Here is a 25087-nt window from a genome sequence, read left to right as displayed (position 1 = left end):
GATATTCTCGAAGATATTCATAGATATCCGATTAATTGTACGATTATCTTTCCTTGTACAACTCTGATTCTATGTCTTATAATCCTTTATATAAAGAGGCCCCTATTATCAATGAAAGTACGACTCAATTCTCTCCTAATTTTGGTTTTCTTTAAACAATATTATTATTATTGGGTATTATTGGACCTAGAACTTTCGCAATAACTACAGCCTTGGGCTTCTCTAATCTTCTTTCTCAGCAATAGCCTATGTTAGATGTATCAGTAGTTCACTTCACTACCAATTTAACAGGTTGGTATTCATCAGATGAGTCATGGCTTGATCCTGCTTCTTTAGCAATTTAGCATTACTGAGTAAATGATCATATGGAATAGGCTCACAGTGGATGGTATTTTCATTGCCAAATTTAGGATCCCACACTAGATTGACCCCTGTTTTCATCACCCTGAAACCAAATCCAGTCACAATTATTGAACCTCAACAAAGTCGCTAACTTCCAAACTGAGCTCCTTATTTGATAAATTTCCCTGCCAAATAACTTCACGTGAAGTTGATTCGGTGGGATAAGCTGTCCGGACAACAAAACGAAAGAACTTACTATGAGTAGTAAGTTGTAACAAAAATGGACTTACGACTCGGCGGTACATGTTCTCGGCCGAAACAAGGAGAACAAAAAACCCACACGGTCAAAGCCAATGCTTTAAAAGGCTGAGGCGTAGCCGGGAGAGCCTTAGCAAGGCACTTTCCTTGAGGCGTAAGGCGTAAGCCTTACGTATAAATTTACTATATTTATGTATAGAACTAGTCTTATACATAGAACATGTATTGTAACAAAAAAAAATTGTAAATTGTCATCCATTCATAATAATCAAGTACTAAAACCATATGCACACAAAAAGTACTTCAAGTCCTCGAGAATTGATTTAGTCCATCGCCAAGCATGATCTTTCTTTGTTGTACTTGTCCCACTAGTAGTAGAACTCATTGTGCCTACAGAATTTCAAAACTTATATCAAATTATCAATTTACAGTGGGAGCAGGACAATGCCAATCATGAATAAAACAAAAGGAATCATTAACAGTAAGGTCTCAATCGAAAAAATAGGAGGAAAATCCTACAATCTTTGCCAAAGAAAAAAAAAAACCTCCTATAATGTCAAATGCAAATACGGATGTTGATCCAGAAACAAAAACTACTCTCCAGTCCCGAGAAGATAGAGAAATACCATACACATAACATGTTCTGTTTTAGGAAAATCACCGAGCACATGGCCACTGATCCATAGAAGACATTTAGAATCAGTTCCAATGTAAGAGATAACCTGGCTAATTATGGAATAGGGATCAATTTCCCATTCTTATTACAATCATATATATATATATATATATATATATATATATATATATATATTACAATCAGTTCCATAATATTGCTTACAAACTTTTCCAAACCAATCAATCATCAAAACGAGCTATGATAAGAGATCACCGAGCACATGAAGAACAAGAATTTGATTACCTTTCGGGTAGGCTATTTCCCCGTGCTCAAATAACTGAGAGCTAGTGGTAGAGGTAGTTAGCCATTGTGCTCGCAAAGAAGAGTGGTTTTACAGTTACAATCTACAGAAAACAAGTAACGTTGATGTTAGAATGATCATACCTTATGGGCTCTTCATGATGTTATCAATTTTTCTAGTAAGGGATTGGGATTGGCTGCTCTTGAGAGTGCAGAGTCGGGGAGGAGGCTGCTGAGTGTGATTTGGGGCTTGGCTGGTGTTCAAAACGCGACCTAAATGAATCTAAACACTCAACACACAAAAAACGACGTCGTTTTCGTGTGAGGGGGAAAAAAGAAAAAAATTCTCCAGGCGTGCGCCCAAAACGCCTTGACGCGCGCTTCCTCCACCTTCGGCGCCTCTGCGCCTCATCTGCAAAACAAACGCAACTTAAGCAGCGCCGCACGCTTTATAGGCATTAAGGCGCGCCTGACGCGCGTGTTTTAAAACATTGCACTCTAAGCTTTTAAATTGCTACAAATAAGTTGAGGCACTTGAAAAAAGACTTGATCACTCTCTCTGACATACGCAAAACACTATGGAATATCATATCTAGGCATACAAATGTCATCGTCTCCAGTGCAGTCTATCCCTATACCATATGGGGCAAGATAGGTACTATATGATCAACTTGTTCCCACTCTGTACGCTCATCTGTTCTCTTAACACAATTAAATGTCATGTCAATTGATACACTACAACCTACTGCAAACAGGGATCGAAGACTTAATGGCAGCCTTTTGGGCAACAATTGAAGCTGTCTACAATTGCTGACGTTGAGTTTCTCAAGCTTTGGGAGCTGAGAGATACTTTCAGGTATTTCACTTAGGGCTGTTGCACTTACAACAAGAGTTGTCAGTGATATCATCTCCCCAATGTGCTCACCCAAATTCTTAAATCCTGAACAGCCAGAAAGAACAAGAGTTTAGATAGATTTCAACTCATAAAAACTCTCTGGAAGATCCTGAAGCATTATGCAGTCTTTAAGATTTACCACGACAAGTTTTTGAAGACTTCCAATAGATTTGTCGATCTCTGGCAAACTAACACAGTCTTTGACGATCAAATACTCAAGATTTGGGAGATTTGAAAAGTCTGGTGATTGCGTCAGATAATGCGAATGACTCAGATTAAGAATCTTCAACTTCTCAAGCAACTGTTAGACAAGAACAAAAGAAAACAAAAATCAAAATTTAAAAAGAATAAAAGTAGAACGTTATGTTAATTATACCAGAATGAGAATGTTGAAGAGTTTGGTTGAGCTATAGCATACCCTGGGATGCTCCCAAAGTTTTACAAGATTGCAGGTCGATAGACACCAGGTTTCGATTATTAAGAAATTCTTTCTTTATGATGACTTCAGGGAATCCACGCCAGCAGAGCCATGTTAACTGTTTGGAAAGATATTTGTAGTCTCCATCAAGCTGTACATAGTTAAGTTGGAGCAATTTCAGTCTCTTCATCTTTCTAAATGCTATTGTTTTGAACCTCTTTTTGTCAGATCTTTGCAAATTTAGGTCGAGTCCTTGAATCTTTTTAGTTCCCTGCTAAGAAAGGCACTGAGTAAGACAAAGCTTCTTTGGATGTGAAAACTGATATATGCGCTAATGCGCATGGGAAGTCATGAATGCATTTATACTCATACGACCACCATAATGATGTAGGATGCAAAGACAAGTATTGGTTGGAAAGTACTTACAGATTTTTCTGTCAATACGTTTATTACATCTTCCTGACACCACAGTCTACTACGTTCTTCAGGGTCTTTAAGGGATTCTGCCCGGACAACTTCTCTGCCCATGTCTCGAAGCAAGTCATGCATCATGAGCTTGTTTTTTTCACTAACAGTTACTAGGCAACGTTGAATGAGGACACTGATTCCGTTATCTGCAAAAAGATCGCAGCCATCAAGTATTTGTATGACATGGCACTTGTCCATTCTATGAAGAAACAAGATATGTGGAGGAATATGTCCCTCTGGTTCTCAGCAAGTGCATCAAAGCTTATTTTGAGGATTTTATGAATTTTGTCATCAGGAAACTTTTCCAACTTCGTCAATGTGCTTTCCCAATGGCTTATGCTCCCTTTAAAGAGAAAAAACTCCTAAAACTTCAAGAGCCAGTGGTAAGCCTCCACAATAAGTAACCACTCTCCTTGTGAGTTTCAAAAATCCTGAATCAAGACATGGATTGTGAAGGCATGCCAACTAAAGAGCTCAACAGCTTCTGCTTCATTCATTTCTCTAGTCGGATGTATTGTATCCACTTCAAGTAGCTCTAGCAAATGTCGATCTCTTGTTGTTATAATAATTCTACTTCCTGGACCAAATGAATCACTCCTTATAGCTAATGCAGTTAATTGGTCCAGATCATCTACATCATCAACAATGACAACTACCTTTTTGCTTCCTAGTCTTTCTTTTATCACAATGATCCCTCTATCAGCATCACCTACCTCCACCTTGGTTGGTTTTAAGATATCAGAAAGAAGTTTTTCTTGTAAAGTAATCTTACCGTTTGACTCCTTTGCAGTTTCCCTAACACTTCCAATGAAACTTTTACTTTCAAAGCTACTATAAAATTTGTTATAGATAGCTTTTGCAACTGAAGTTTTCCCACTTCCACCCATACCCCAAATTCCAATCATGCGAACATCATCATCTACTCCTTCACATAAAGAGTTACTGATATCTTCAATGCGAGAATCTATTCCAACGGGGTATATAGCTACATGTAAGTAGGTGTTGTTCAGCAGTGTACTGATCTCATGAGCAATGCGTTTGATAAACTCTGCTTCAGGCCTGTTGAGGAGATGCAGAAGATAAACTAACATGAAAAATCAAACTGAACTAATAGATTATTCATAGTGATTGTAGATTTCCAAAGAAAACAAGATTAGAATAAGGGTAAAGCAGTTTTCTTACAACCTAGTGTAGACGGTCAGCACACCAGTTTTCTTACAACCTTTCCATTCTGAATTTACATTTTAAGAAACTATCTTATTTATTTGATACAAGTCTGAAAACGTATTAAACAAACGAAAGAAAGCATTTTAACTTCCTGGCGCCATGGAAGGCATTTCCAGTTCTACATGTTTATGTGTCGCTTATAAGAAATGTTGAGTAAATTTTTGAGTCTCAAAATTAGCATGAGCCTTGACTAAAATTCAACTTGCTGGAAACTGACTACCTAACATCGAAAATACACGAACTAAATTGACTAAAGAGATGAACCAAAAGATGCAAAGAAGTAATTCTACATTACATACTGATCGGTCTTGACCTCCCAGCCAGACAAATTTGCAGCTTGTAGAAGAGCAGATCTCCAGCCGGATATCTCATCTTGTGTTCGTCTATTTAGAGCTTCATGTTTCTCAAATGCCTTGCCAAAACTACCCTTCTGATGCCTGACATCAGAAGCCTCAACGTGATAGAATATTGGGAGTACCTTTTGCTCCAGTGTTTTTTGACACTCCATGATGTGCAGCAGCTCGTCAAGACACCAACTCGAACCCGCATAGTTCTCTGAGAAGACGACGAGAGAGATCCTAGACCCTTGGATTGCCCCGATCAATGTGGGTGATATATCCTCCCCTTTTCTTAGTTCCTCGGAATCCCTAAAGGTCCTGAATCCCTAAAGGTCCCTAAAGGTCCGTGAAGTTGTTGCGTGTGTCTCCGCCTCGGAAACTCAAGAACGCGTCGTACATCCACCATGTCTTTGTGGAAGAGGAGGAGGATGAAGCCATTTCTAGTGTTTCAGAGTGAGTGAGAACTGAAAAATGACGACTTGCTTCACAATCCTCACCCTCATTAATGCAAAACTGCCCCTTTTTTTTTTTTTAATGGGACAATTTGGACACGTTTTGGATACAGATAATTTGGAAGTTGTTGGGTAGCATATATTCTTCGAAAGTTCCGTTTTTTATTTTGACTTAATGGCTGAAATACCCCATGACATTTTCTACTATTGTCAATTTACACATTAACTTATTAATTTTACTCAATAACACACTAACTTTTCCAAAGTTTACCAATTTTCACATTTCTGTTTACTTCCGTCAAGTTTCACCGTTAAATGTCATCATGCACGAAACACATGAGGATATTTTGGTCATTTTTATTTTTATTTTTTCTTTTTCTTTTCTGTTTTTCTTTTGGGATCAAAATTCCACTCTCCTTTCTAATAAAAAAATATAAAAAATAAAATAAAAAAATCCACTATCCATGAATCTTTATTCGTTATGGGAAAAAATGATTTATACATGCATGATTCAATTTGATAAGCTCATACAGTCGTTTTATGTCGAATGATTATTGAAAAAGCATACCTAAATGCTAAAAAAGAAACCTAGATATTAATAAAACAAGTCTACCCACGTTAACCTCACATCATATATATATATATGTATTACATCCAACGTTTTGAATCATTATTAAATTCCATTTCATTCCATTCAAAATATCCAATACATTGTAACTCAAAACAAAAAACAAAAAATTCCAATGCATCTGATAAATCAAGTTGAGTTAGTCTAAACAAAAACTTAAAACACTGGTCATTAACGCCATAACAATTAGACCACCAAACTAGTAAACAAAATCAAGTTAATCTCCCAACCTATGGTTTCCAATTCATGTTACCGGTAACAACAGTATTTTGCACTCTAGTTGAACCATTTGTAACTCCAAAATCACTTTGAGATGCTTGTTCAATCCTACATTTGTTTGCATGACATCCACAATTGACCTAAGAAACAAAATTACAAATTAGATGAATAGAAATAGCAGTCAACGTGATCATGTCACCACTAACACGACATTTTCGTAATATCCATTTCAAATTCACAGTGCGCGCAATATCTTTGCGGTTTGAATTTTATGTGTAGTGGGTTGTCTCAAATACTCACTTTGGCTGAACTTTGATTATGTCAAGCACGAGGATCTTGAGAGAATTGCAATGTTGTTGGATATGAGAAGGTATTTTGACGCAAACGGTGAGAAGGTCTTTTCTTCTTCCACATAAAAGATTAACAACATTTAGGTTAGATAAACAAAAACCAAAAAATAAAATGAAAAAGAAAAATGACCAAAATACCCTCACATGTTTCGCACATGATGACACTTAACGGTGGAACTTGATAGAAGTTAACGGAAATGTGGAAATCGGCAAATTTTGGAAAATTTAGTGTGTTATTGGGCAAAATTGATAAGTTAGTGTGTAAATTGACAATAGAAGAAAATGTCAGGAGGTAATTCGGCCATTAAGCCTTTTATTTTTAATTTTCTTTTCTTTTTTCCCCACTTGGGTGACAAGTTGGAAGCTGTTGGGTGTAGATTCTGTGAAAGTTCCCTTTTCTCTCACAATCTACTAACATACTAGAAAATTCTCCCGCGCGATGCCGCGGGTTTAATTTTTTTTTTTTCATCAAATCATGATCTACATAATATAATACAATAATAATTTTACATATTACAACAACTGTTATTTTAATCAAGCTCGTAAAGAGAAAGAATGGTATTTTAACGAAGGTGATATCAAGTTTCTACAATGGGGGTTTAGCACTAATCTAATTCACTGGCTGACTCAAATGCATCTTCAACGGAAGTGGACTCATCTGCAGATCCATAGACTGTACATGTAGAATCCCAGTTAAGTTGATTATGCAGAAGAAGCAAGAAATGTAAAATAAATAAAAAAGAAGGAAATATACAAACAATCTAGAAGTAGTTAATTACAGTTTGTTTATCTTCTTAGGTATGAACAAAGCAAATCCCAAAACCTACAAAAAATAAAATGGATAAAGCTTTACATAACCATATCCTCACTAAAGTTACAGACCTTATATTGCAACAAACAGATTTGGATCTCTTTACTATCGAATAAAAGATCCGTGGATTCATTGATTGTAACATGCTACTCAGGTTTGGAGATTAGACTCAAAAGAAACTTTCTTTCTACGGTAAGAAGAAAAACAGCAGTCAGAGTAGAAGTCTAGAATTAGAAGCACACTATTCCGAAGAGGAGTATTGTTCATAAGCTATTCTTACCGGTTTGGAGATTAGAAGCACACTATTCCTTAGGGAGTTACTATTCATAAATTACAGTAACCCCTATTCTGGTTTTCTTCTTGCTACCATAAATGATAGTAATACAATGAAAATGAACATGTTCTCTTCAAAACTAACATAGCAAAAGTTCATATTCTGAAATCTAATCTGTAAATGTACATGTCACAACAATTTTGTCTGAAGGGAAGACTTGTATGATCATTGACATTTTAAGTAAATGCCACAATTCATGTGTTTCTGAAATAGGTTTTTCCCTGAATGAAAAATGTACTGGGCTAGATATAAACCCAACCTTACCCCCCAAAAATCCTTGCTTCTGCTAGTATATTTCCAGGACAGGGACATACAGTAATCAACACACAAAGAGCAAAGTTTTGAATAGAATCAATATATATATATATATAAAGAAAATTGCATCAGTTAAAAGCATGTCTGACTTGGTTCATAAACTCTTCGCAAGCGTACGAATCGTTGTCAAGTAAGGGAAGTATTAAAACCTTGATTATCGTACCTCGGGGATTAGGTGTTGGACCTAACCGAGGTAATTGGCGCTAGAATGACTCAAAAGCATACAATGAAAAAGTAAAAATAAAAATAAAATAAAGTAAAATAAAATATTCACAAGGCACCAAGCCTCGACAATGCTCGGCTTAGCTCACACTAAGCCTAATCAAAGCCACTAACTTGTAGCCCAAATGAGTTATGCACAATGGAAGGTAGAATTTTGTTTGGAAGTTTTGAATTGGGAATTAACTAAATTAAATGCAAACTAAAATAAAAGCAAACGACTAATTATCAAGTAAGAAATTAAAATTCGGATTTCAAATTAATGGGAACATGGGAGTGTCGGGTGATTCACACTAACTCTCTTGCAAATATCGATGTCAATTTCACAAATGCATGCATTTCCTAAATGTGTTAAGTCCCGTATTTAGTACCGGTCAAGGCTACTAAACCAATTATCCTTTCGGTGTATCGATTATGCCGGTTAGGGCCACAATCAACTCTCTAACTTAGGCATTACGCCGGTTAAGGCCGCAATATCTAAAATTAGAGGCTTAGAGTGCAAGATAATAGAGACCCAAGCAAGCTTAGCTACAATTAAGCTAGCTAATGGTTACCACACTTAAATCCTAGATGCAACAAGACCAATAAGTTGTCAATTTATCAATCTATTCATCACAATTGCCCATAACATAATTTCAAAGGGTGACAAAGCCTAGAAACATGCTTCTAAGGACCAATAAATTCGGATTTAAAGCATACACAATGAAAATTGCATTTATTAAAATTAAAGCATCAATATTTATACAAGATGAGTTAGGGCTTCACAACCCTAACTCCCAAAATTAAACTACTCACAACCCATACAAGAATTCATCAACAAAAGTATATAAAAATTATGAAATAGATAATAAGGAAGAGAGGGGAGAGTTAGCTTTGTCACTTCTAGCTATGAGCTAGTATGAATCAAGCAATTTCTTCACCCAACTACCCAAATTAAAGTGTGGTACTCTTGATGATAATTCCCTTGAGGCCTTGAGTGTCCAATCCCAAAAGATGAAATTAAAAAAAATGAAGAAGGGAAGAGGAGAGAGTGTGAGATGATGGGTGAGTGAAAATGGTAAGAGATTTAAAAAAATGGTGGAGAAAGAGATGGAATTATGGTGGTGTGCGGCTGCTGTCCGTTGAGAGGAAGGGGATCTTGGGCGTCTGGGTGTGCGGCCACTACTGTAGGAATATATATATCTCTATTAGGTCATCGTCGGGTTGTTATATATGAGAGGGAAAATGGGTGGATAACAAGAGCTGGGGAATGTTGCACGTGCAACAAGAGGAGAGGAGAAATCCAAAAAGTGGGCTGCAGTGCGGGGAGAAAAAGAAATGAAAGAGAAATGGGTTTTTGCTATGACGTTGGCTGCCCAAGTACCCATCCTTGCATAATTAAACCACCATGCATGTTTAATTGTAGTGCTGCCATTTGTCACCAAAAACATTTGATCTTCAACCTCTTTCAATGAAGCCAACGTGCAGGTCATTAGCTTTGCTTAATCATTGGTTAATTAAAACCAATGGTTAATTAAAACTAATTGTTATTATTATATATTTTTTCTTTATTTCTTTTCTCCAAATCACTTCTGCGTTTCTTGACCGCCTTGACTTATGGTTGACTGCATCCACACTTTCATCATTTTGTCAGAATACTCCAATTTGCACATTTTCGCACCCTCTTGTCCGGTTTCCACAACTCCGATTATTTACTCCAAAATGAATAAAAATAGATTAATTACATAATAATTGACACGGAGATTGCTTATTTATAGTGTTTTAGATATAATTACACGCATATAAATGCGTATAATCAATGTCAACATTGAACTTACCTGCAGTTCAGAGATCAAGTGTAAAAACCATCATATGCAAGTGTGGTCCTTTTTTTTTTTTTTTTTTTGAAAGGATGCAATTGTGTTTTAACAATGTCACAAAACTTCGAAAAATTCATAGTTTTGCTCTCTTCTACCAATAAAGAGGAAAGTGTGAAAAGATATACAAAGAAAATTGCATCAATTAATAGCTTGTCAACATTGAACTTGCCTGAAGTTCAGAGATCAAGTGTAAAGCATCATCTGCAGTAGTGTTTTAACCTTGGTCTCTTTACTTTGAAAAACTTGCCTGGAAATATTATAAACTTCAAAACAAATGCAGTGCAGATGATAAGTACCAGATCGCCAAAGTAATGCAGATGTATGATAAGATGTTTAAACTTCTCTGAAGGTATCCCAACGATGGCTCAATATTCATAACCTAACTCTAGTAAAACCATTTGTTCAGTGTATGATTCAGCCAATGCCATTTTAGAGAAACCAAACTTCCCAGTTCCTGTGATTTCATTTAGAGAGCAAATTAAATGGAACAGAAAAGCATTAGACTCAGAATGCAGATAGGATGTTTAAATAGGCTTTACAACAAAACAATTTAAGCAAACTCAAGCAAATGATGCAGAATCTGGATTAATGAACCCAAATGACAAACAGTTGGGTTAATGAACCCAAATGACAAACAGTTGGGTTAATTAAGCATAACCAATTAAAAGAACCAGCTAAAACTACCACAAACTTGCAAAACAACATGAAAGCCATTTAAAGGGTTCTGCAAAGTTTCTAGCTTATGCTTGTAAATTGATAAGCTGCAATCAAATTAAGGAAGTATCATTAACTTAAAAAAGAAATAACCCTGAGAAATCTTCAATCTCTAGTCTATTACAAAGCAAAATTGTTCTCTCCATACTGTAAGATATCAAACTGACATTGTAAACACTACCCTAATAGCTATTGACTTTCAGACCAATATGGAAGCAATGTAAGTCATGTTCTTCATGTAAAGCTGCATTTACTTTCGTGGAATGATCCCAAATGCCTAAGTTTAAACGGTTAATCTATTAAGCAGCAGACTTTTAGAAAACTAAAGCTCTCAGTCAAACCAACATATATTTACTTTCTTGCTAAAGAGTTGTATACAGTGCTCTCAGAAAATAGAAATTCAATTCGAACTTCTTACCCATGATTGAATACTCTAAAGCTAAAGGGATGTAATCATGTAAATAATAAGTAAAATGACTAAGTGCAGAAAGCAGCAGAATATACAAACCAAAGAACACGAAGAAGAGGATGGAACACTTTCTGGTGCCTCAAAATTTTTTTTCCCACAATCTAAAATCAAATAACATTGTCAGTCAGATACACCTTCGTATACCATTCATCTAAACTATTGCATATTCCATTTTAATAATTTGACAATTCATTAAGTTTTAGAAACTCTTTAACTGATTCTACATTTAATCCTCTAATTCTTTTGATTATTCAATCAAGCTCCCTTTCATTGCTTTAAGGGTAATACTGGTTAATACCAAGAATCAAGTCAAATACAAATTCTCAAAACTTAGATCACTCTATAAAATCGAGCCCTTCTAAACCATAAGCATTTCATGCAAATCAAATGTCACCCAAAAGAGCTTAACAATCATTGAAGCCAAGCTTAAACTCAAAAACGAAGTACTGACGAACCTATGTAGCTTCTCTAGAGGTAACCCAAATGATATGTACACCACCGATCAAAAGCAACAATGTACCTCCAAAACCAGACAGAGGAATGAGAAATACACGATGGCCAAAAAGAGGAATGAGAAACACGATGGCTATTGGCTATCATGCACCAAATACCCAGTTCTAAAACTCATACCTCAATCAATTTGTTTTAATACTGTGTGCGTCCTCCTTCAATTATGAAAAGCTACAGAAATATCTACTCTTTCTGCACAAATCAAGCAAACAACCGAAACCAACACATCTCTCTCTCTCTCTCTCTCTCTCTCTCTCTCTCTCTCTCCCCGAAGCAAATAATCTCTCTTTCTCTATCAATCTCTGGCTGTTTCTACATGCACAGCCTCTATTTGTTTCTGCGCTGCAAATAAACGAAGACGCGAGAAGTCCGTAATTAGGTGGCGGCTCAGCAGATCAACAGGTGGACTGTGTAATTATGTTAAACATGAAAGGGCAAAATTGCCAATCCACTATTCATAAGGAAAACACTCCTTTAGTATATAGTATAATCTCATCCAAAATGCAAGAAGAGATTCAGAAATTGCATTCCCTAAAACCTTTTTTTTTTTTTTTTAACAAAGGTAATTCATTTAATGAAGTACAAACAGGAAAAGCAAACAAAGAAAAAACAATGAACCACCAAATCCGAGGTGGTTCAGAAAGAGCATCCTCACAAAGTATCTATGTAAGGTGGTTGAGAAACCCAGTTAGCTTATTTTGTTTTCTATTTTACAATTTGAAAAAATAACTCTATTAATTAATTATATTTCATAGTTTTTTTAATATATAAAAGTTAAATTGGTAAAAAAATTTCAGTTTTGGAGAGCATGCTCTCTTTTCTTAATAATAACTAGCATTTCTCCACACATGCTCTGCATGTGCAAGTTATTATTTTTTTTTTTTTCAGAAAATAAAAAAGAAAGGGAGCTTCTATTCATACCTCCAAAATTGTTATTTAGACCTCTCACTTTTTCCAAGTAATAGTTGACTTTGTCAACTTATGTCAAATTACCAATAAAGACACAAATAAGGAAAAAAAAAAAATCTCTTCTTATCTCTATGAACAGTAATAGTCTTCAACTTGGGAAAAATTTTCTCCTCCAATGTAAACCCTAAAATATATATTGCCAAATGTTATTCAATGTTGAAGTCAATATTTTCTGAATTTGACTTTGTCTTCGTAACGTGATAGACTTCCTTGCTCACATAGCTAACAATTTACAAGATCTATCACTATGCTATAAAAAAAATTAAATAAAAGGAGAGAATGGAAAATACAAAGACACCTCAGTTGATGAAGCCCTACTCATTCTGAATGCAATCAAATATGTGAATGAGCGGTGTCAAAAAGCAGTACTCCAGCACGTTTATATGACAAATGCAGCAATGGGTAGTTGTCCACAAGATCTTCCTGCACATCATCAGTGTAAAGCAATTTTATGTGGAACTATTGTATAGATATGATGAAAAATTCGATCATTTGATATAAATCTATGGAGAATGCACTAGACTCATGGTTGATTATTGTAATTTCCTTCACTATCTCATACATATCTAAAACAAAAGAACCATGCATGTTCATTTAAAGCTGCTATGGAAACAAGTAGGAGAGAATCAGTTTAGGGACAACGACACCTATATGCAATGAAAATAATACTTGAAAAACATATTTATACGAGATGATGAGCAAACATGCATGGTATTATTGCCTACGCTAACCAAGAGTCGACAATTCATTGAAAAAAAATGCTAGAACCTCTGTTACTCATATATGGAGGATGAACTTCCAAAAAAAATAAAAAATTTGCTACAATTCCAAATCTTCAAAAACTGAAGGAGATCCAACTACTGATTTTTGAAAGTATGAATAGAATCTAAAAAAAAAGAGAGATTTTTTTATTGATTTTGATATTGGATGATGGGCATTATAGGAAAATTACAGAGATGTAGATAGCAAATTGGTTATTTGTAAAAGTAAGTTGGAGGTCTATTAAGTAGGGAGGTCCAAATGCCAAATTTAGAGGTATGAATAGAAGCTCCCAAAAAGAAAAGAGTTGGTATTGTAGAGAAAAGAAAATGGGAGAGAGAAAAGTGGGTTGTGTGTTTTTTTTTTTAATTTTTAATAAAAATATATTTTGTAAATGTCTTAATTATCCTTGTGATTTAATTAATTCTTAAAGTTTATTAATCTTCTAGAATCAGTTCTGTCAAAATTTTAGATTTTGGCTAACAAACTCTCTTTTCTTAATAATAATATAGATATAGATATAGATATGTAATCATCGAATATATATATATATATATATATATATATATATATATACACAGATCTTATCCAGAGCGGAGCTCCGCTTTGAAAATTAACGTGTGAAGTTCGAGTTTTCAGTCACTTTTCGGTCGCATATCCACACCTTGACTGTTTAGTTTTTAGGTACTAGTGTATAGATCGTCTCTGAAAATTTTCAGCCAAAATGATGATCGTTAAGGCATTGATAAGTGCCTTAAAGCTAGTACGGTTCAGGTTGACAGATTCAGTCCTTCCATTGGTTTAAACGAGTTAGATGCCTTAATGATCATCAATTTGGCTGAAAATTTGCAGAGATGATCTATACAGTAGTACCTAAAAACTGAACGGTTGAGATGTGGTTATGCGACCGAAAAGTGACTGAAAACTCGAACTTCACACGTTAATTTCAAAGCGGAGCTCCGCTCTGGATTGGATCTGTATATATATATATATATATATATATATATATATATATATGAAAATATTCTGAAGAGGACGTCTGCACTGTTGGTAAAGTGCGGACGTTGCTGTTGCAGCTCGGCTCGGGGTTCGACTGAGCGGCTGGACTTGGTGGACGGACGGCAGGGGTCGAATTGAGAGGTCTGCAGTTGGTGGAGTCGTCGGTGACGGGGTTGCAGCTCGCTGCAGAAAACCTGCAACCGCGACCTCCTCCGACCTCAAACGCTGCCCAGAACCATTCTGGATGCCTCCGGCCTCTCTCCTGCAAGCCGCGCTCCGCCGTCGCCGCCTGGAACGCCTCAGCTGCGTCGACGTCCGCACTTTAGCGAAGTGCGGGCGTCCTCTTCAGAACCGGACTCTATATATCTATATATATATGTGTGTAATTTTCTAAGGTTACTTGAGAATAAGAATGTATTTGAGAGAATGATGAGATAATTTTATTCTTCTCACAAGGAGGTATTTATATACTAAGGTTACATATACTAACTAGGTAAGTGCTAATTACAATTAAGGGGATAATTACATTCCTAATTGCATACAATAAGTACATTCCTAATAGAATAAGAATATTCTAAATAGGATACATTGACTCACGCTAACACTCCCCCTCAAGTTGGAGCATACAAGTCACGGATGCCCAACTTGTCAAGTGAGTCATGGAGCACCTTGGTGGAAACTCCTTTAGTCAACACATCTGCTAATTGCTCTTCAGTTGGAACAAATAGAAAGTCAATCAACTTCGCGTCTAGCTTCTCCTTAATAAAGTGCCTATCAATTTCCACATGCTTGGTACGATCACGTTGTACCGGATTCTGTGATATATCGATTGCTGCCTTATTATCACAGTATAACTTCATGACTTGCTTAGGTTTGAACCCTAAGTCACGCAATAAATTACGCAGCCATAGTAGCTCACAAACTCCATGCGCCATCCCTCTATACTCTGCTTCAGCACTAGACCTTGCTACCACATTTTGCTTCTTACTTCTCCAAGTAACCAACTTTCCTCCTACAAATGTAAAGTACCCTAAAGTAGATCTCCGGTCAGTAATACAGCCAGCCCAATCTGCATCAGTAAAGCCACTCACCTCCAGGTGATTATGTTTAGAAAACATCAGACCTTTCCCTGGTGCAGTCTTTAAGTACCTTAAAATTCTCACAACGGCATCCATATGAGGCTCACTTGGATTGTGCATGAACTGACTCACTACACTGACTTCATATGCTACATCTGGTCTGGTATGAGACAAGTAAATTAATTTTCCAACCAATCTTTGATATCTAGCCCTATCTGTAGAAACTTGTGATTTTGCTCAATAGGTGTGTCAATCGGTCTGCAATCTAACAAACCTATTTCAGTCAGAAGGTCCAGAACATACTTCCATTGGCATAAGAAGATTCCACTCCTCCCCCTTGCTACCTCAATGCCCAGAAAATACTTTAGGTCTCCAAGATCTTTCATCTCAAACTCAGAAGCCAATTGGTGTTGTAGTCTTCCAATCGCATCACTATCATCACCTGTAATCACCATATCATCCACATAGATTATTAACACAATTATCTTACCCTTCTGACGCTTGAGAAAAAGAGTGTGATCTGAGTTGCTTTGTTTATAACCAAAGCGGCGCATTGATTGAGTAAACCTCTCAAACCATGCACGAGGTGATTGCTTCAAACCATACAAGGACTTTTTCAATATGCAAACCACATCAATATTTGCAGTAGTTTCATATCTAGGAGGAAGGCTCATGTAAACTTCTTCAGCTAAATCCCCATGAAGGAATGGATTCTTCACATCAAACTGCCAAAGTGGCCAATCTAGATTTGCAGCCAAAGACAATAGCACCCTAATGGTATTGTATAGGGGCAAACATCTCATCATAGTCCACACCATAAGTCTGTGTGAACCCCTTGGCCACCAATCTTGCCTTGCATCTATTAATTGAACCATCTGTATTGTGTTTCACTGTATAAATCTATCTACACCCCACAGTCTTCTTTCCACTTGGAAGTGGTACTAACTCCCATGCATTATTCTTCTGCAATGCTTCCATCTCTTCCTCCATTGCCTTAGACCACTTGGGATCTCTCAAAGCATCCAGCACTTTGTTAGGAATAGATACAGCAGATATCTGGTGCACAAAAGATTCATATGACTTAGATAACCTATGGGTTGACACATAGTTGGCAACGGGATACTTTGGCTTGGCACTAATGGTAGGTTCATATCTTTTTGAAGGTTTACCACGATTGACTCGATTAGGCAAAGTGTATTTGGTAGGTTCAGACCCTTCATCTTGATTAACAACATTAAGAGGATTAGACACATGTTCAAGATTTACCTCAGAATGATCTTCAAAACCTTGGGAACCTTGGTCGGAGTGGGGTAATGGAGAAAGGGGAGTTGCTATAGAAACCTCTTCATTCGATTGATCAAAAGGAACGAAAGGAACGTTAACTCGTTCTTTAGGAACGACAGGAACACTTGACCGTTCTTCAGGAGGTATAGGAATGGCTTCAGGAACGAGAGGAATGCTCGACCGTTCTTTAGGAATGATAGGAACGTTCGAACGTTCTTCAGGAATGAGAGGAACGCTTAACTGTTCTTCAGGAACTACCAACCGTTCTTCAGGAACAATTGGAATGACCGATCGTTCTTCAACTTTTTCATCATGTTCTTCATCTTTTTCATCATCTTGGCTTCCACTGACCATCTCTTCAAAATAGCTAAACTTCACCCCCTGAAGAGAAGTGTCGGTGGGAGAAAAATAGCAGGCATCCTCGAAGAAAGTAACATCCATAGTAACATAAAGCTTTTTTGTGGGAGGATGAAAACACTTATACCTTTTCTGATGAGTCCCATACCCGACAAAGACACATTTTAAGGCACGAGCCTCCAACTTAGATCGTTGGTTCTTGGGAACATGAACAAAGGTTGCACACCCAAAGACTCTAGCAGATAGATTATGAAAAGAAGGAAAGGAGACATGTGTGGAGAGTACCTCAAATGGGATTTGGCCCTGAAGGACACTAGAAGGCATACGATTGATAAGATGAGAAGCAGTTAGAATAGCTTCTCCCCACAAGTACTTGGGCATATGGGCACTAAAGAGGATGGAGCGGGCAACATCCAGGAGATGACAGTTTTTACGCTCAGACACGCCATTTTGCTCAGGTGTTTGTGGGCAAGTTGTTTGGTGGACAATGCCTTGTGCCTAGAGATAATCTTGAAACTCATGACTCATGTACTCCCCCCTATAATCTGAATGAAAGACCTTAATTTGACCATTATATTGAGTTTGAATCATGGCTTGAAAGGCTTGGAAAGCTGAGAAGACAGCAGATTTAGACTTAAGTAAAACCACCTAGGAAACTCGAGTACAATCATCAATAAATAAAACAAACCAACACATGCCAGTAGGAGTAAGATCACGGGAAGGTCCCCAAACATCTGAATGAATCAACTCAAAAGGGGTAGTACTTTTAATGGAAATACTTAAAGGATAACTGACACGATGGCTCTTGGCCAAGACACAAGTTTCACATCTAAGAGAAGAATCATTAATGCCCAAAAACAAAGAAAGCATAGACTTTTTCATGTTACTAAATGAAGGATGTTCTAAGCGACGATGCCATAACCACAGCTCACTCAACTGCTCAGAACTCGAAATCAAAACGACTGGGGCCATCTTCCCTGGTTTCTCCCCTGCATACATCTGGTCCAGATGGAACAACCTCCCCCTCAGATCTCCCCGACCAATAGTCTCCCTGGTAAGAAAATCCTGAAACACAACATACATAGGAAAAAGGGTCACAGAGCACTTAGCTTCAGCATTTAATTGTGGTACAGATATCAAGTGGTGAGATAAAGCAGGAACATATAAGAGATTGTGGAGCTCTAATGTAGCTATAAGTCTAACTGAACCAGTTCCCAACACAGGAAAGGCTTCACCATTTGCATTGGTAACTTTAGACACAGGTGGTGGTGACAAGTGAGTAAAATAGGATTTATCATAAGTCATATGGTCCGATGCTCCAGAATCAATGATCCAGGTATCTTCCCCAACAAAATCAGAAATATGTGCAACACCAATCTTACCACGTCCAACCATGGATACAGAAGGATTACCAGCAACAGTTGTGTGATCTCGCTCCTCCACACCATAGTAATCAGGATTTTGGACTAAATGAGTACGTCCTTAATGATTAGGTGCTGGTTTTCCCCAAGATGCAGGATATCCATTTAGCTTGCGACATTTAGCTTTAATGTGCCCTACCTGTTTGCAGTAGTTGCAGAAAGGACGATTGCCAGTAGGTGATGTAAAGCTAGACTAAGGATGCAACTGTTGAGTATGTGGTGGCACATATTTAGGTGGTGTAGGATTAGTCTGAACTGTGAGACTAGACAATTCAGAATGAATTGCCTTAGCACTCTCTAGTTGAGCCTCATCCTTGCGAATATAAGCAAAGGCTCCATCAAGGGAAGGAGGAGTAGCAAGCCTTAACAACTCACCTTTGGCACTAGCATGCTTGGAATCAAGTCCATTCAAAAATATATGCACCCGCAACAAATCTTTCTCCTCATTGTGCAGCTTGATATCATCAGCATTCTTCATCTTATTGGGGCGCCTCTGATCAATCTCCAACCAGATGTTCTTCAAAGCAGCAAAATAAAGGGATACACGTTGTCCATTTTGAGTCTTCTTGAATGCCTTGGTGTGGAGTTCATGAATCTGAGCAAAGTCAGAATCATTGAGATACAACTCTTTCAAAGTCTTCCATATCTCAGCAGCTGTCTCACATCCAATGATCAATTGAACTACCTCATCGGTCATTGATTTGTAGAAGATGGACATCACAGACCCATTTGAGTTCTCCACTTTCCGAACCCTAGGTCCTTCTCATCTGGTACTTCAATTGTGCCATTCACATATCTCATCTTGTCAAGCCCACACAGATGGGCAGTCATCATCTTCCTCCAAGTACGGCAATTGGTGCCATTCAACTAAGCACCACCAAAACCCCCAGAGGAGTCTTGATTCAGAGATACTTCCACCTTTTGAATAGCGACATCATTATCCTTGCCTGACCCTTGTCCTCCCATTGCAGTAACAGAGCACAGCGGAATAAAAAGATGAAATTGGGTAGGCCGAAAAAACGAACAGTAGAGGCTTGAAGGAAAAAAAAACCCTAAAACCCAAATTCTAGGTTTAAAGGTTTGAATACTCTCAATCACAAGAACACAGACAAACGAATCCTAATTACTGGATAGAAGAAAATTTAAGAGAAATTAAATTGAGAGCAATGAGAGAACAAAGAGACAAAGTCCAATATGGATCTTTGCTCTAATACCAACTTGAGAATGAGAATGTATTTGAGAGAATGATGAGATAATTTTATTCTTCTCACAAGGAGGTATTTATATACTAAGGTTACATATACTAACTAGGTAAGTGCTAATTACAATTAAAGGGATAATTACATTCCTAATTGCATACAATAAGTACATTCCTAATAGAATAAGAATATTCTAAATAGGATACATTGACTCACGCTAACAATATGTAATTTTTTGATTATGACTCGTCACAGTCCGGGAGTGAAAGATGAAAATTCTTTGTTTGTAATTTGCTTCATTCATATAAAAAAAAAAATTCAAGTTTAGGACAAACGAGTCCAGGCGTCCAGCACCTACTTGCTATACAATCCTATTGGCTTGCTTGGATAACAATTAATTTGAGAGCCACAGTCATGCTTGAGATGCCGATTCATGAATGAAGCAAATATTGTCATCTGATATATTAAAAGTTTCCCTTACTGCAGGAGAGTTCAGATTGGACTTTTGGGTAATGAAGCTCATGGCACATCCAGGATTTATATGCACCCACCAAAGTCTCTTCCAAGCCATTGCCAAAAAAAAAATGTCTCGATCCCCCAAGCCCTTAACTACTGAATTTTCATGAAAAAAAGAATGATGATCACATTTGTTGGGGGTGGGGGAGAGATTTCAAACCCATACTCACATTGGATTTCTACAATATTTTGATAAGAGCACAAAGTGTGACATTTTAATTATGTATTTTCCCTCATTTTGCTTAGTTATTCTCTTAAAATTAATAATTATAACATAGTTTATGTTTTTAGGTACTTCAAGGACTGAAATGGAGAAAACAAGCGAAAAAGAGCATAAATGAGAGTAAATGAAGGATGAGTTATTTTAGAAACTTTCCTCTTTCATTTTAGGAAATATTTCCTATTTTGTTTTAGGAAACTTTCTTCTTTTAAACTTTCTAATTTCTGATTTTCTTATTTTAAAAAGAGTCCATCCCATTAAGAACTCTTGAGTGATGTATTCAAGGAAAACTTAAAGGAAAAATCAGGAAGAATTCAAGGAGATAAAAGAGAGTGTTTATAATCAATATTTATTCTTGATTATCTTATTTCCTATTGATTATAGACACCAATTAAAATCTGATTTTTCTTGATTGTAGGAGTTCATTATGTGCACAATTGGAAGAAGATATTAGTGCAATTTAAAGGAGAGGAATAAGGGATGTATCTGGTCACTATTCAAAGAATATACAATGAGTCATTAAGGGGAAAATAGATCAGAAAAATCAAGACTTTGTCATGAGAAAATCAAGCAAATTTGGAGGAGAAATCACCTCAAGATGATTGGCCATGATTGCATCACAAGAGATGAGAATTCCACTATAAATAGCAGCCATTCTCTACTCCAAAATCATCACTTCTTCATACAAAATTTTGTTCATTAGCTTAGCTCTCTTCTCTCCAAAACCCTCTCCAAATATTCAGAAAAAGCCTTTCATCGTGAAGAGCTTTAGGACTTCTCCAAGGCTTTTCGTGTTCTTGAAGGCCAAGCCTTGTGTTCTCTTGACGTTCTCCAAGCTTCCTTGAAGATCAAAAAGTGTAATCCATGGCCCTTATTTCTGTTTTCGTACTCTTTAGTATTGAATTTCAGATTTCGTTTATGAGCTTTATTATTGGAATTGGATTTTTGTTGAGAATGAGTTTATGTTAGTAATTTTCAGATTTGTTTCTTTATGTTCTTGAGTTTTTTATGATATCTTTATAATCTGATTTTGTGCCATCCTTTATATCTTTAAGCATATGATTTTGGTTGAATAACTATGTTAATCTGCAGGTTAATAAAGCCAAATTTGTGTTCTGATTCACCTAATCGTTTTAGGGCCTAAATTGAATTGGTAAAGGCTATGTACAATGGTCGAGATTATATGCTACATGTTTGTGCGTTTGTAACTTCTTATGGATGCATACATGTTTGGATTCATAATTCTAATTGCAGTTAACGATTCATATTTAATGTTGACGGATGCTCTTCAGTATTAACGTGATGTTTTATATGAAATATTTTAAGTCATGGACTTTTCCTAACTTAGGAGATTAAAGAAGAATTAAAGTGGTACTCGATCTCTTCAGACTTGTACTTCGAATTCATTTCTGATATTTAGTGTTGGCACGATTTTAGGTTGTTTAGGTTGAAATAATTCAATGCATGTTGATATGGTTTGAAATTCTGATTTGAGTGTGAAGAAGTCGATCACATGTATATATTTATCTTTTTGTTTTATTTCGTAGGAACTTAGAAACCAAAAGTTAAAACCCCCCTCTTTATGGTTGTTTCTTGTGTAAATTTGTAGATAAATACTTGTTAATACTTGTTTTATTAATTACTAATTTAAATTGACTTTTTTGTTTAGGTGTACCCTACAATCCCCAGACTGAACGATCCTTATCCTATACTGACAACTACATTTTGCAGGGTTAAATTGTGATGCTATTTTAACCGCACCATATTTACTGACAATGGATTCAGCGTGAATAACAAAATAAAAATTGGCATAGATGATTTGAGCTATAATATATTCTCATATCCTCACGTAAACTGTTACACTCCAGCTGTCATCCTTTGTCTGTCTCCCAACTTTACTAGAAGTACTCTAGGGTTTAGACTTCCCTTAATGGAAGTCTAACTCAGAGCTTGACTTTCAAATATTTGATCCATTTGAAGATTTAATGATCATGAAACAAAATATAAGCTTGGAATGGTAATTGCAATTAGAATGGTAAATGGCGGCTTTTTGTTCCTAATAACCAAAAGCACAGAACTTAGAATGTAGCCACTTCTTTAAGCAAAGCCAATGGGAGTATAATTGTAGTGACACCAAGAGAAATCAACTAAGCTTCATAGACATCATGGACATCATTTTACAGTTCAGCTTGGTGAATCCTCAATTTAATCTTACCGGACCAAGTTTACCACTTTTCTAAGAATGAGATCAAAAATAATTAACTTCTGCCCAATTATGATATTTTCTTCTTTTTTTTATGAAGTCTGCTCAATTCTAAAGAACCGTAACAACATCCAGTGGTAGATTACAAAAGGAACTTGAAACTCATTGGAATTTAGTGCATAGAAACAAAGTTTCCTACACTTAATTACACTTCTATCTGAACAGAATGCCCACAAGGAATGAGTTTCTAGCTATCTCAAATTGCAGGAAAAAATTTATGCATAGATTGTTTATCTTGAAATTTCCACATGATAGAGAAGTAAAACCAATGCGTAACTGGCCATTTCAATCACAGCATCATAACAATTCATTATCGGACATGCTAATTTTTCTGGTCTTCCAAACCCTCCAAACTATGACATGGGCCTTTTGGTTGGGGAGGATGTGAATTTCATCAAAATGTGGCTCCATTAATACAAGAGCATGTACCAATCAGCTAATCATCTTGTATTCTGTATCTTAAGGAAGAACCCTAGAAAACTACCACTAACAACTGCAAAGATTGGGACATTTGACTTTGGGTTTTGCTTGTGAGCTTGAGCCTCTCCTGAGCTGGTGTATTTGCAGACTCATGGGCTATTGCTCCAGCATCACAAACCTCAACCTTTCTGAAGGTCGATCCTCATCAGATAAGTCATGATCAAATGAGAGGCAGAACCAAGTGATGACTGAAATTCAAATGGGATAGACTCACACTATCTCATTTTCATTGAGAAGTTTGGGATCTCATACTAGACCTATCCCTGTATTCTTCATGGTGAATATTACAACTTCAACCTCAATAGGGTCACCACCTTCCAAATTGAACTCATTGTTTGACAAATTTACCTTCCATGGATGGGCCGTTGCTCCTGCATCGTAAACCTCAATCTTTCTGAAGATCGGTCCTCATCAAATGAGTCATCATCAAATAAGTCATTATCAAATGACGAGGCAGGACTAAGTGATGACTCGCACTCTATTTTATTTTCGTCGATAAGTTTGGGATCCCATACTAGACTGACCCCTGTAAACTTCATAGTGAAACCAGAAGCAATTACAACTTCAGCGTCAACAGTCACCACCTTCCAAATTGAACTCATTGTTTGACAAATTTATCTGCCAAACCAGTGAAACCACTTCATCTGAAGTTATTTCAGTGAGATGAGCTAGCCGAACGGCAAAGCTGATGAATTTGGTATAACTTGTAACAAAAATGGAAATACTAGTTGTAGATATGTGCTCGTTGAAAGAAGCACGTATTCAAATCCCCGTCTTTAAACCAGAAAATCTTCGCTCTTTGCCTCCAAATATCATGTTCCTTCTTTAGCATCTCATCAAGTTGTGCCTTTAACTCCACACGAACATTGTCAGGAGGTGATGAGAGTGAGGCATCATAGAATCAGTGGCGTAACCAAATGAAGGGCTACTTGGGCTACAGCCCAACCCAAAATTCTTGGAATATTTTAGATAATGTAAGTGCACTAGAGCTTCAGGATTTTGGCTTTGGTTCAGTTGGCAAACTTGTGGCTCTTGGGTTGTTTTGCTCTTTCTCAAGCACCAACCTAGGTTCGAGTCCCCTCAACCCCATTCTTGTTTTCTTTGATGTTTCTCCAATTCTTCTCCCTTTTCCTTCTTCTGTTCCTGTTTTTTTTTTCCTTTCTTTTTTGGTCCTTTTCCCATTTTATCCTTCCTTTTTTTTTTTAGCAAATTACCATTCGATACATATTTTGAACAAAATTGCCTTTCGCAGGCTGCGTTTTGTTTTTGAAAAAAATTGCCTTGCGCAGGCCGTGTTTTGTTTTTATCCATGTGGTCAATCAATTAAACGTTGCAAGCTAGCTATCTCCGTTTCTCTTCAAGTTAGTTTGTCAAATAGTATTTTACAAAAATACACTTGTAATTGTAGCCAAACACTTTTTTCAGTATCCTTTTGTCTCTTCTTAGTTCAAGATAAATGGGCCTCAATTTTGTCAGGCTGTGTTTTGTTCCTTTTGTCAATTTCATAGCCTCAATTCCTGGATTAAACAAGAATCATGTCATTATTAAATGATAATAGCACACTAATAGCACGGATTAATCTTAAAAAACAGCTACTGATCCAAATAGTATAAGATAAGTATCTCACATCCACAAAAATAAAGAAATTGGAAATCAAGTCTCATCAATTTCCATAAATGATAAAGTTACTGACCATTCATCAAGTTCCATTAGAAGAAATTAACAAGCACATCTCATAGTATAAAGCCACGGACCCTCAATAAACTTAGTAGAAAACAAGAACTCCAGAATGCTTGTAG

At 36.6% G+C, this 25087-nt stretch overlaps 1 long non-coding RNA gene, 2 other non-coding genes and 1 pseudogene across 3 annotated transcripts; all 4 read right to left on the bottom strand.

The window, feature by feature from the left end:
* Positions 1 to 531: 531 nt before the first annotated feature.
* Positions 532 to 5282, bottom strand: LOC112178265 (annotated as a pseudogene).
* Positions 5283 to 9966: 4684 nt separating this feature from the next.
* On the bottom strand, positions 9967 to 10034 carry LOC112181049. Its single transcript, XR_002928659.1, has one exon. It is a non-coding gene; the product is annotated as a small nucleolar RNA snoR101 (small nucleolar RNA).
* A 149-nt stretch (positions 10035 to 10183) lies between these two features.
* On the bottom strand, positions 10184 to 10245 carry LOC112181044. The gene has a single exon (XR_002928656.1). It is a non-coding gene; the product is annotated as a small nucleolar RNA snoR101 (small nucleolar RNA).
* Positions 10246 to 10367: 122 nt separating this feature from the next.
* Positions 10368 to 11745, bottom strand: LOC121050306. The gene is made up of 3 exons (XR_005802622.1): positions 11688 to 11745; positions 11272 to 11333; positions 10368 to 10503 (listed from the first exon to the last, which is right to left on the bottom strand). It is a non-coding gene; the product is annotated as an uncharacterized LOC121050306 (long non-coding RNA).
* Positions 11746 to 25087: the final 13342 nt, after the last annotated feature.

Source organism: Rosa chinensis, chromosome 7, assembly GCF_002994745.2.
Source record: "Rosa chinensis cultivar Old Blush chromosome 7, RchiOBHm-V2, whole genome shotgun sequence".
Lineage (NCBI taxonomy): Eukaryota > Viridiplantae > Streptophyta > Magnoliopsida > Rosales > Rosaceae > Rosa > Rosa chinensis.
Note: the sequence above shows the minus strand (reverse complement) of the source record. Positions and strands in the feature narration are given on the sequence as shown.